This window comes from Podarcis muralis, chromosome 14, assembly GCF_964188315.1.
Source record: "Podarcis muralis chromosome 14, rPodMur119.hap1.1, whole genome shotgun sequence".
Taxonomy (NCBI): Eukaryota; Metazoa; Chordata; class Lepidosauria; order Squamata; family Lacertidae; genus Podarcis; species Podarcis muralis.
The window spans coordinates 1,667,515-1,681,216 of record NC_135668.1 but is presented as its reverse complement, the minus strand read 5'-3'; the positions used below and the strand labels follow the sequence as shown (position 1 = coordinate 1,681,216).

Here is a 13,702-nt window from a genome sequence, read left to right as displayed (position 1 = left end):
TTCAGGCGAGTTAATTATGTGGCTCTTTTTTATTAATTTACTTTATTATACTTATTGGTCTTTTTTGGGAAAATACTTTTAGCAATCATCACATTCCAGAATGTTTGGGTTTATTATTATTATTATCATTATTATTCCTGAAGAATTATCCTTTGTTGGCTCCATATGTTCTCAATGTCTTTTTACCCTACACAATTCCATTAAGAGATCTGAATGGTGTTTCTTTCTCTCTCTGCTCCTATGGTTGTATTCCTTCTGGCCACTTTCCCTCAACCAGTTAAACTGGAGAGAAACAGGTGCTGACGGATCAATTAGGGATCTGTCCCTCTCCCTAATTATTTGGCCATTTCTTCATAATGGTTAGCTAGCGATGGAAGAGCTGAGCCCAACACTCCTTGGCTGATCCGTACCTGGACTTGACAAACTAAGCTAATCCCCCAAGACACCAAACCCCAAACGAAAACCAGAAGAGATCACTCAGACCAAATTGGATTCTGACATCCTTGGGAATGTGTTAGGACCTGTGGTGGGTCCCTGCACCCCTCTTCCTCTGCCAGTGCCTGGGAGCTGAGTGCCCAGCGCTGAAGGGGAGCCTTTATGCCAGGCAGGCCTGGCAGCACCCACTGTTGCCTCCCAAGGTAAGGTGCTGGCCTCCCATTCACCTGTTAAGGCTGGGGGGGATCCTCTTCCCAGGCCCCTGTGGGGCAGTGTGAGGAGGCACCTCTCTTTGGGGCGGGGGGGGGGGCAACTCAGAGACCAGGGGGCAGCAGTGGCTGCCCAGAGGATTCCCAAGGAGAGGGGAGAGGAGGGAGGTTGAGGGAACACTCCACAAGGGAGGGTGCTTGAAAAGGTGGTGAGGAGCTGCAGGCAAGGGGTGACATAACTGGGCTCCTGAGCTCTACAGGGGTGCCACAGAAAGATTGTAGTTGGTCAGGGGAGCAATGGGTTCAAAAATGTTGAAAAACTGTGCCCTATGTGTCTCCCACTCCCAGAGTGTGTGCTGTTCTGGGAGTTCTCTAGGGAGGAGTGGGGGAAGGCCATTGTGCTAGCAGGACTTGTGCTGGCTCCATATGACTCCCAATGCAGTCACTGTTTAGTTGAATCCAGCCCTTGATTTATTACCCACCCTTCATGCTAATGTCCCAGGGTGGGTCACAACATGCTTTTGAATTAGTATATGAGGAGCAAGGTTGGTGTTTCCTGTGCAAAGGACTAGGCTTTTGTGTATGTCCCTGCATTCTAATTGGTTGATTCTATTATGGCAGTTAAGTACTGATAGGGCATGCCTTGTTGTTGGTTTAAAAACCCGCCAAAGAACTGTGCAAAACACAATGTCAAGTAATCGTAAATCTGTTTGTGCAGTTTTCTGGTTTTTGCGCAAATCTGAGAGGTCAAAAGGTTATATGTGTGTGGCTAAGCTCCTGACTCACACTTACTAGCACACTGGAAAAGAAAATGAAAGCAACTAAATTCTCAGCACACATTTTTCAGACTGCTGCTCAATATATCTACTGTAGAAATGTCTAATGGTGATTGCTTGGGCAGTTTTCTGGTTTTGTGCAAATCTGAAGGATGAAAGAACCAGGGAATTCCTGAAGCACACCAGAAATAGTTACAAGCAAAAGTGATAAAGAAATTCAGGTAATGAGTTAGTGGGCAAGGGAAGAGAAGTAGCAGAAAGTCACAGTGGATCCACCCACCCCAAAACGCTAAAACAAATAGTCTGCAACCCCCAAGGAAAGCAGTTTTGAGCCTAATTTTCTCCAATTTATTGGATTATCCCTTTATCAGGTAAGACCAAATTTACAAGGGGAAAGGATTGAGATTGATGTGGTTTGAGGGTCACATCATGTGGACTACTGTCAGGGAGAATTTGGAGAAGCAAGTGACAGAAGAGGCGGAGCAGGGGCTCGGGGATGCTGCAGAGCCCTTCAGCCACCCAGAGGCTCCGGAAGGGAGCTCAGACTCTGGAAGGGAGGGGGCTTTCAAATCAGCACAGACAAGGAGGGAAATAAACTAAGGATGAAAGATGTCTCACACAATTCCCACACCTACTTTGTTGGCGAGGGAATTGAAGGAAGCCACTCCCCGAATCTGACTCAATGGGTTCGGATGCATAATCCTGAACTGTAGCTATTTCTTGTACATATGTAATAAAGACTGTAAATATCAAGCCGACTGTGCCGGGGTGTTAATGTGAAGGGGAGACACCACCTTTACAACTACACAAATTAAATGGGAATACAAACTCTGGTGTCGACAAGCCATTACTCTCAGTGGAGTTTGGTTTAGCCTCAGCACTGGAAAGGCCTATATCATGGGTAGGCAAACTAAGGCCCGGGGGTCGGATCTGGCCCAATCGTCTTCTAAATCTGGCCTGTGGACGCTCCAGGAATCAGCATGTTTCAATCAGTAGAACGTGTCCTTTTATTTAAAATGCAACTCTGGGTTATTTGTGGGGCATAGGAATTTGTTCATTCCCCCCTCCCCAAAAATATAGTCCTGCCCCCCCCAATGTCTGAGGGACAGTGGACCGGCCCCCTGCTGAAAAAGTTTGTTGACCGCTGGCCTATATCTCTGACTTTGATGATCAGAATTCTATCGTTTTTTTCATAATTGACTCCCTGATATGGCTGATCATGCCAATAAACTGCTTAGTCTCACAAAATGCACAATAAAGCTTTTAGGACTTCAAGGCTTTCTGCAATAGAACTGGCCCCCTTTTTAATCCTTCATGCCCTCTGCCCCCTCTCTTAACACATATTGTCGGAAAAAGATCTAAATTAGATTAGTGGTGAGCTATGTAAAAAAAAGCAACTTAAAGTAATAAAAATGCCAGCCGAGAATTTCACAGAATTCCAAGCTATGGAATCATAATGAAATGCAGCATTCGCTCAACACACTCAGACTCTCTCTCTCTCTCTATCTCTCTCTCTCTCTCAGGACAAAAGCTGATGCAACTTGAAAGCCCCTCTCAAACATTTACAATCAGCATCTTACAGCTTTGTTTCATATTGGGGCACTGTTAGAGTGCATCTGCTTAATAGTCCTGGAAAAGCACCCAATCCTTGTTCTTCTTGCATAGACATCTTCCTCCATCCCAGCATAGACCTTTGAATGGTGGACCAGCTCCAAGGTTCTGTTATGTTAACTGGCATCCCAAGAGTTAATTGCCTCTGGGACCAGCAATTTACAATGCTGTTAACAGGAATTATGTCTTGAACTCCGGAGCACCCACAGAGAGTTTATCCATAAATCTACCATATTGCTTCAGGCTTCTAATTTATTTCTCTAAAGTAATAAATTCTTCAGGAATATGCAGCCATGGACATTTTAAAACCCATAATATTTTAATTCTCCACTGGTCAGCTACAATATATAATATAGTGTAAAAAAATAAATATGTGTTGAAGATTGATTTGTGGTGAAAATGGTGATTGCACCGTTCAGACCGTCTGATTTGTAGTCATGCTTAGAGCAGATTATCAGTGTCTCTTCCAAATCGGTTTCATTATGAACCTCTGGCAGTTTCCAAACATGCTTGCTAAAAAGTTATTCCATCATTTCTATGCTTCATATCTGCCATCTAGAGCGGCCACCCAAATTTCTATTGAAAATGATGTTTCAAGGAAATTTGGGCAACCTCTGAATTCTGGGAGATTCCAGACAGACAAAAGGAAACCCTGTTTTGCACCATAGTTAAAGGATGGGAGAGGGGGTGGAGACCACCAGTCTGGGAGGCTTTAAAGGGGGATTAGACAAATGAATGGAGGGCGGGGGGTAAAGTGATCAAGGGCAGCATGTATTTGAATGCCTGTTGCGGATCTCAAGTAGGAAAGAGCATTTGCGCTCATGTATCGCTCGTGGGCTTTACCTAGTCAACCACTGTGAGGACAAGATGTGGGACTACATGGACCATTCATCTGATCCAAGAAAGATCTTAAGTTTTCATGTTAATTTAAGACAATACTTTAATGTTGTTTCACATGTTATAACTTGCCCTGGCACCTTAGGGTGAAGGGGAGGTAGTATATAGTAGTAGTAGTAGTAGTAATAGGAGGGGGGAGGGGAGGGGGATTAGAACATCCCACCCACTAAAGGAGGCCATAGATAATTCAAAGCCAAAGGCCTGGCAGGAAAGAATTGAAGTAAAAAACAGTTCAGAAGTCTTAACATTCACAGGAACATGGTGGTTCCTGCAAACACACGTCTCAGGTATCGAAGGCCTGGGTGAAGACATGCCTCTTCGCCATATAGTCCTCCCCTCTTGGGAAGCAGCGGTCAAGTTTTTGCTCTCTTCTGTTTGAGGGGCTTCCAGGCATTTGAAGTGTCCCTGGGCCAATTTAAAAGTGATTACTTGGGGCTGGTTAAGCATCCTGTGCTTTTAATCTCTACCAGAAGTAAAAACAAGGCTCCCCCTTCTTCTTTTTCTTCTTCTTCTTTTTAAGTAAATTGTGCTAAGCGTGTTTTGGTATTTTTAAAGCCTTTTTCAAGTGACATGGAAACCAATATAGCGCTGGATTTCTCTCCTGAAGACCTTTTCCAAAAAGTGCCAGGAACTGTATTGTGTATTTAACCTTTAAAGATTCAGTCAAGGGCTACCTGGGCCAAAAGTTGTTTCTGAACTGAGCCCAAGCCCCCTCCCTCAGGAGCAGGCTATGGAGACGAAAAGGAAACCCTCGTGGCATCTGACTTCCCCCATATCAAACAGAATGGGGAAGGGGGCGGGGAGCAAGCCAAGCTGAATTCTCACCTCAAATGCTGGAGGCAGAACAAAAAAGTTAAGCCCAACAGGGTCCGCTTCACCATTCCTCACCTCCGATAAATGCACCACTTTCTCAGGAGAACAGTGCACCATTGAGGAGACTCCCGGGACACCCCCCCTTCCACCCCCCAGGCCTAATTTGGTTAGACTGCAATCCAGCTGCCCCAACCGCTGCCGGTGGGACTTTGCTGAGGGGCAGAGCTCACAGTGGCCACAGCGAAAGGTGAGGGTGGCAGGGAAATTCAAGTCAGGCCTGGAGAAGGCCCAATGCCATTGCCTGATGGCAGTGAGCCCAGCTTGGGATCCAGTGGATCCCTGGCTGCCTCAGCCCCCACCCACACTCAGAATGCCCCATTTCAGGGCTTTCCTCAGAGCTCTGCCAGCAAAGAACTAATAATAATAATAATAATAATAATAATATAATGTAAACTGCTTAAAGCCCAAATTGACTTCCTTGTAATAAAGGGAGATGGGAAAGGTTTCTCTCAATATTTTCTGTGCCTTGTACTTTGTACCTAAGAAGAGTTGTTCACCATATTATCTGCACCTAAGTAAATTCCTAAGTAAATCTCTGAGCTAATCTTACTTCTGCAAATTTCGGCCAGACAGTTAGCAAAGACAGCAGTTATTTGCAAAGTCTAAATCAGACAGGTCAGGAGGCCGTTTCCTGTCTAACCAGCTATCTGAAACTGCTGATGTTAGCTACAGGTCAGAAGGTCGTTTCCTGCCTAGTCAGCTAGCAAGAAACCGCTGCTGTTAGCAGTAACTAACCAGACCTACTAAATTTGGCGGGCAGGTCAAAAGTTCATTTCCTACCCAGCTGCTTAAAGAGGCCCCTTTTCCTGCCTTATGCTTACTAATGCAAAGATGAAGACACGTGTACGAAGGAGAGAGGAGAGATTGCTTAGCTAGCATAAAGACAGGAATGTTTAGCAAGCAATAAAATGTGTTTAGCAAGCAATATAGATGTGCTATGTAAGGGAATAATTTGAGAAGGTATGGGAGGGGGGAGAGTGTTCAGAAGAGTATAAGAAGTCTGTAGATGCGTATTTCTTTACAGCCAGTGTATTTCTAGGAACTAACCAGCAGGCTGTCTCTGAGTACAGACCTTGACTCTGTGCTCAGATCTCAATAAACTGTTTTTCTCCAAAGAAGATTTTGCTTTCCTGGTACTTTTGTTCCCTCCAAGGTCCGGGGATGGCGTGGCTGATGGATCCCTAGGTAAATAAGGCTTCATTTCTTTGGGGGCTCGTGCCGGGATCAGCCCTCTCCCCAATACGGACCAGAGGGCCAGGCTCAACCAAGGTGAACAGCTCAGCAGCGTTTGCAGGCTTCAGCGCGCACCCCGCCTGTTTTGTGGGGGAAGCCGGCCACACTGTCCTGCAGTGGAGACATCTTGTTGAGGGAGAAAAACAAAGAGGACGGCGCCGAGGGGACAGGTTCGCAGCGGAAAACGGTAAGCCCAAGGGAAAGGGCGTGGGCCCCCAAGGAAAAGGGGGGGGAGGTCTGATCAAGCCTCACCTGGTTGTGCAGAGGGCCACCAGGAAGGGAAAAAAGGGCGTGGCAGTGTTATGCCACCAGTAAGGTTTGGTAAAAAGGGGACTGGTTGTGCAGGAGAGTGCCACCAGCAAAAATTTGGAACAGAAGAAGGAGGGGAAATTATTTTGGTGTGTTTTGTGTATTGCATGCTGAAGTTATTTTGGTGTGTTTTGTGTATTGCATGCTGAAGTTATTTTGGTGTGTTTAGTGTGTTACATGTTGAAATTATATTGGTGTGTTTTGTATGTTGTATGTTGCATGTCAAGATACTCTAGTGACTGAATTGTCAAGTGTGGGCCAGGGCTTAGTGTCCCCTTGGCCGAGCAATTGTAGGTCTGTTGTGTGTGAAGTGTGAGAGAATTTTTACTGTGAATAGTAGCGAAGTATCTGGAAGAAATGGGTTCTGGCCAAAGTAAAAGTACCCCTTTGAAATGCTTTTGGGGATTCAAGCTAATGAGAGGGGAAGATGAGGACATTGTGAATTAGATTGGCCCACCCCAAAATAACAAATTGGCCGTCCATCAGGACCCTTGATTTGCAACTCATTAATCCATTATATCAGAACATTTTGAATGTCCACCCTGATCAAATCCCCTACATTTCCACATGGAAGACCAATGTGGAAAAGAACCCCCCCCCCCTTGGCTGAAGTCATGCTGCCAAAAAGTCTCAGGCAGCCGTATCTGCTCAGTCAGGAAGACAGGAGGACAACCCCCCAGTCCTCCAGGATTCAGAGATAGAAGAAGATAAAGTTTTGATGCCCCACCGCCTTATGCCCCGGCAACAGCCCTGGCACCACCCCCGCCACAGGGAGCAGATGGCCCAGCCCCCAATCCCGTGGACAATGCATTGTTAAGACCTGGGCGAAGATGGAGAAAGGGAGGAACGAGAAGAGGATGATGAGGATGAGGCATTTGTAGGAAGATTGATTAAGTTGACAAGTGATGGAAAGATATGAACAGAGGAACAGGCAGAACGTTTGAAAAAGTATGTGGAACTTTATGAGAAGTGGACGTCAGTCCCCATATGTTAAAAACAGCGGGATGTATAGGGGAACAGAGAAGAAAGTGGCAGAAGGAGTGGGGAAGGCAGTAAAAAGAGTGACCCTCCATAGGGCACATGAAGCACAGGAGAAGGGCGCGGCCAGAGTGATGCCTCTCCATAGAGTGTATGACCCTCCGACCCCCGCGGGACCTAATGGGGTGGTGCCCAATAGAACTCATACAGTTCAACATGTCCCCTTCTTTAGTGCAGATGTTTGTAATTGGAAGAACCAAAACCCTTCATTTGAAGAAAACCCTGCCAAAATAATTAAGCTGTTTGAGGGAATTTTTTTTAAAACATACAACCCCACTTTTTATGATGTGTAATATTTGATGGATGCCCTGCTAACTACAGAAGAGGCTAGGCGAATTCATGCTGAAGCCCGAGCACACATGAGAGCGCAGGGGGCAGGAGATCAAGCTGTTGCAACAGGATATCCTGAAACTACACTGAATTGGGATTATCAGATCACTGAAGGGCAAAATACCCTCACCACTTATCGCCAGAATGTCTTAAATGGCATGAGGAGGGCAGCCAGAAAACTCACCAACTTCGTGGAGGCCAGAGAAATAGTACAAGGGACAGAGGAGGCCCCTGGAGCCTACTTAAAGAGGCTGAAGGAAGCCTACCGCCAGTATATCCCTGTGGACCCAGATGAGGCTGCCAATGCCCCTATCATAAAAACTGCCTTTGTAGCCCAAGCGGCGCCCGATATCCACCAAGAAAAATGAAGGTTTTTATGGGCCACACCCTTGAATGGATGTTGGAATTAGCCCAGACCATTTATAATCAGAGGGAAAAAGAGACCCAGGAAAAAAAAAAAGGAGAAGTACCAGGCAGAGAAGTTGATGGCCCTGAAGACGGGAAGTCCACCGTTAGGAGAAGAAGAGGAGGGCAAGGCTGCTTAGGAAAGAGCAACAGCATGCCTTCAAGGATTTGAAAAAGGCATTGCAGCAAGCACCAGCGCTGGGCATCCCAAATCCTGAGAAGCCTTTCTCCCTTTGTGGATGAAGACCAGGGAACAGCAAAGGGAGTGCTATGCCAAAAATTGGGAAGCTGGCAGCAGCCCGTGGCATACCTATCTGAGCGCCTGACGCCTACAGAACAAGGTTTACCGCCATGCATGAGAGCAGTTGTGGCAGTAGCTACCCTACTGAACAAAGCAGACAAATTTACTTTTGGCCAAGACACTGTTTGTGTGACCCCGCATGCAGTCCCAGCTCTGCTTGACATGAAGGGTACCTATTTCCTCTCCCAAGCAACGATGAGAAAGTGCCAGATGCTATTGTTGCACCCGCGTTTGAAGTTCCAGGTTACCACCCTCAACCCAGCTACCCTGTTGCCGGTAGGAGTAGGTGAGGAGCCCACGCATGACTGCATTGAAGTAATGGATGAGGTGTACTCTAGCAGACCTGACCTTAAAGATGAAGCAGACCCCTAGTGGCCTTCATGGTTTGTGAATGGAAGCAGTTTTGTTGAGGCTGGGCAGCGGAAGGCAGGCTATGCAGTGGTAGCCCTGGAAGACCAGGTGATCGAAGCAAAGTCACTCCTGCCTGGAACATCGGCCCAGCTGGCAGAGCTAACTGCGCTTACCAGAGCCCTGAACCTGGCAAAGGGACAGAAGATAAACATTTATACAGACTCTAAGTATGCATTCCTGACTTTACATGCCCATGGAGCCTTATGGAAAGAAAGAGGTTTGCTTACCTCCAGAGGAATCCAGGTGGCCCACCCACAAGCTTTATTGAACCTTCTGGATGCTGTATGGGAGCCCGAGGCAGTGGCAGTTATCCATTGTTATGGACACAAGACTGGACCAGGAGAAGTGGCCAGAGGAAACCGATTGGCAGACAAAGTGGCCAAAGAAGCAGCCCGGGAACTGGCCCCCGCCTTGGTTATTGGAGCACTGGTCCCAGAAGAGATTTTAAGCACCGCTGACAAGCCAGCTTACACAAAACAGGAAAGGGACACTGCAGATGCTCAGGAGCTGACATTGTCCAAAGAAGGATGGTACCTTACCCCTGATGACAGGATATGGATTCCAGAGTCCTTTCTCGGCAGGTTACTCAGAGATACCATGATTCAACCCACATAGGACCAGATGCTACAACCAAGCAGCTGGAGAAGTGCTTCTACATGGCCCACCTCTACCAACTGGCAGCCCAGATTTCCAGGAAATGCCTGCTGTGTCAAAAGAATAATCCCAGAGCCGGACCACTGGCCCCCCCCCCAGGGATTCAGCATAGTGGAACTGCACCTATGGAAGATCTTGTCGTGGACTTTACTGAATTACCCCGTTGTGGACTACACCGCTACCTGCTGGTGGCAGTGTGCACCTACACCGGAGGGCCGAAGCATGGCCAACAAAGACTGAAAAGGCATTTGAAGTAACCAGGTGCCTGCTTAGGGAAATCATCCCTCGCTATGGATTGCCAAGGTCCATAGGATCTGACAATGGACCAGCATTTGTTCATGCAGTCCTACAGGGACTGGCAAAAGCGCTCCAGCTCAACTGGAAGCTGCATACTGCTTATAGACCCCAGAGTTCTGGAAAAGTAGAGAGAATGAACAGGACTCTAAAGAATCAGCTATCCAAGCTGACACAGGAAATTGGGTCTAATTGGGTGACAATGTTACCTCTGGCATTACTCAGGGTCCGCAGTCTCCCGTCAAAGCGAACCCATTTGTCACCTTTTGAAATTCTGTTTGGAAGACCAGTTCCATATGTTAGAATGTTAACTCCATATGCTAGCCAAGATATGCAATTGAATAATTAAGTCCAGATGTTCTTCCGAGTTTTCTTTTGTCTCAACAGGTGGACCCAGGCTCGCAACCCCTGTGTGTTGGCTGCATCAGTTCGAGCCAGGTGATGAAGTGTGGGTAAACGATTAGGCACGGACGCAGCTACAACCGTGCTGGAACCTTATATCGTCCTGCTCTCCACACCCACCGCCGTGAAATTCGCCGGCATCACCCCTTGGGTCCACCACACCAGAGTGACCACTACAGATTGGACTGTGCAGTTAAATCCTGATTAACCCCTTCGGCTGACCATCTCCAGACCCTCCGCTGACGACCGCTCTGCTGATATCACACCGGGAGCTGATATCTCTATGCACAGCTGGAGAATTGGATGGGAGGGGCGCCCGCGGGCAGCGCTCCCAACGTACCTGTTCTACGAACTCACCCACCTGAGAATATCCTACCACAATATAGGGACAGAGCGAGACTTACAATAATTTGGGAAGAGGACCACCCCATTGGGCATTTGACTCCTCACCAGGCTAGAGTTTTAGCAGCAGTCTATTCTTGTGGGTGTGTTGCTTTTTATTTCTCACCAAACCCCCCTCCAGGAGGTGCTTCTCTTTCTCCCACTCATCGAAGTACCATACACCCAGTGGGCCTTAGAGGTAGTTACACACATACCCTTGAGTGACTGACACGATACCCACCATGACTGAATATTGGTGGGAGGAACCATGGAGATATTGGGGATGGTGGGTAGGAGTGATATGTACCGGCCTGCTTGTTTGGATGCTCCTGTATTTTTGTTGGCATGAACGGTACCGTATTTGTGGGAGGAAACGTAATCCATCTATACCTTTGATGATTCTCCTTTTCTTTTTAGTTGGAGAGCCCACATGTGTATTGGCACAGGCAGGAAAAAGTCCCCCGACTTCCCTTGCCGACATTTCCCGTTTGATGACTGAGTGGGGTGCCCATAACCCCTACAATAGGTGGTTACAAATGGCTGAAATGGAGCATGTTGTTTCAACATTTCAGTCCATGGCGAGGCTATCCGTGATCTGGCAGCAAGCATTGAAAAGGTAGCACATGTCCCTGTACAAACTTGGGAGGGCTGGGATATGTCTTGGTTGGATAGCATCTTCCCAGGTGGATGGATGGGGAGGATATTTACTATGGTGATAGGCCCAATAATGCTTCTATTGCTTTTCTGCTTCTGTATACCCTGCTTGATGCAATGCTTGCAGAATATGATGGGAAAGATGATGTCTCGCATGATGGGACCTCACGTGACTGCTGTAATGAGAAACTATAAACCCCTACCCCAGAACGAATCTAAGTAATAGATTGTTCAAAAGAAGAGGAGGGAGTAAAGGGAGATGGGAAAGGTTTCTCTCAATATTTTCTGTGCCTTGTACTTTGTACCTAAGAAGAGTTGTTCACCATATTATCTGCACCTAAGTAAATTCCTAAGTAAATCTCTGAGCTAATCTTACTTCTGCAAATTTCGGCCAGACAGTTAGCAAAGACAGCAGTTATTTGCAAAGTCTAAATCAGACAGGTCAGGAGGCCGTTTCCTGTCTAACCAGCTATCTGAAACTGCTGATGTTAGCTACAGGTCAGAAGGTCGTTTCCTGCCTAGTCAGCTAGCAAGAAACCGCTGCTGTTAGCAGTAACTAACCAGACCTACTAAATTTGGCGGGCAGGTCAAAAGTTCATTTCCTACCCAGCTGCTTAAAGAGGCCCCTTTTCCTGCCTTATGCTTACTAATGCAAAGATGAAGACACGTGTACGAAGGAGAGAGGAGAGATTGCTTAGCTAGCATAAAGACAGGAATGTTTAGCAAGCAATAAAATGTGTTTAGCAAGCAATATAGATGTGCTATGTAAGGGAATAATTTGAGAAGGTATGGGAGGGGGGAGAGTGTTCAGAAGAGTATAAGAAGTCTGTAGATGCGTATTTCTTTACAGCCAGTGTATTTCTAGGAACTAACCAGCAGGCTGTCTCTGAGTACAGACCTTGACTCTGTGCTCAGATCTCAATAAACTGTTTTTCTCCAAAGAAGATTTTGCTTTCCTGGTACTTTTGTTCCCTCCAAGGTCCGGGGATGGCGTGGCTGATGGATCCCTAGGTAAATAAGGCTTCAGTAATACTGAAGTGAATTCACAAATTATACAAGCACTGAAATATAACCAACCATACTATTAAAAATGCAATTAATATAATCCCATTAAATCAGGAGACAGGTTGAGAGAGCAAAGTCTATTACAGGGCAAAAAAAGTTGTTGGGAGGTAATATTTTGATAAGAAATGTGCCCATGGGAAAAAGAAACATAATCAGTCCTCACTGACTGCAGCTTTAGACAACTGCTTGGGGATTGATTGCTTAAGTAAACAAACAAACAAACAAACAAAGTCTCATGCAACTGACTGCAAATGTGTAGTTTGACCCTTCATGTATCCCCATCATCTTAAAGTGGAACGAGACATTTCTGTGGTGCAAGAAGAGTCCTGCCCTATTTGCCTTAATCTCATGAACTGATATAGCTGCTTTGCTAAAGGGAACAGTTATTAAACCTGAAAGGTGGAGCCTCCTGTCTGTTTTGCTTGCTGGGCAAAACCAATTAATCCTTCTGATTCAAGTCAAATGATTGCAGCATTATCTGTCTCTGGGAACAAAGTTGTGACAAATACAACAGGCCAAGTGTAAATACCAAAGGCCAGCTGTTGCGCTCTCTCTCTCTCTCTCTCTCTCTCTCTCTCTCTCTCTCTCTCACACACACACACACACACACACACACACACACACACACAGGAACAAACAAAAAAATACAGACAAGTTCTGGCAATATCCATCAGCAACCACTATAAATAATAATAATAATAATAATAATAATAATAATAATAATAATAATAATAGTAATAATACCCCACCCATCTGCCACTCTGGGCAGCTTCCAACGCATATAAAAACATAATGCAGTGTCCAACATAAAACACTTCCTGATACAGGGCTGCCTTCAGACGTCTTCTAAAAGTTCTGAGTTCTGTTTAGAATTTGCTAACGGCTGCAAAATTATTGATGGTGAAGAAAGGGTTATATTTTGCGCTCTCTTCATTGAGGGGGGGGGGAAGAAAAGCTAGTTCACTTACGGAGATTGGGTGAAATATCTTAATTCATAAAATTTGCATATTTAAAACGCTAAGCAACCAACTGAGACGGGGTGGGGGTGGGACCTTTTATATAAGCTACCTCCATTACATTTACTGCAATACACTCTTTGTGGGGCTTCCCTTGCACCTATCCTGAATCTGTGGTTAGTGCAGAATACTGCAACATGATTGCTGGCATATATAACACCTGTGCTCAGAGATCTTCACTGGTTGCCCATTATATATATATAAAGTCATTAACAACTTGGGACCAGTTTTCCTGCAAGAATACCTCTTATGCCATATATGCTCACTCAACCACTTTGATCAATGGCACTGGCCCTGTTCCAGGTACCCCATAATACCTGTTCAACATCTGTAAGAAATGGATCTTTGATGTTTGGCAGCAGCTGCACTCTGGGACACGGAGCCTCTTCACGCCAGGCAGGGCCTTCA

At 46.1% G+C, this 13,702-nt stretch overlaps 1 protein-coding gene across 5 annotated transcripts in view; it reads left to right on the top strand.

Moving 5' to 3' along the window:
- The window catches only part of THSD4 (thrombospondin type 1 domain containing 4), a 360,765-nt gene that overhangs the window by 337,387 nt on the left and 9,676 nt on the right, over window positions 1–13,702 (top strand). The window lies entirely within an intron of this gene.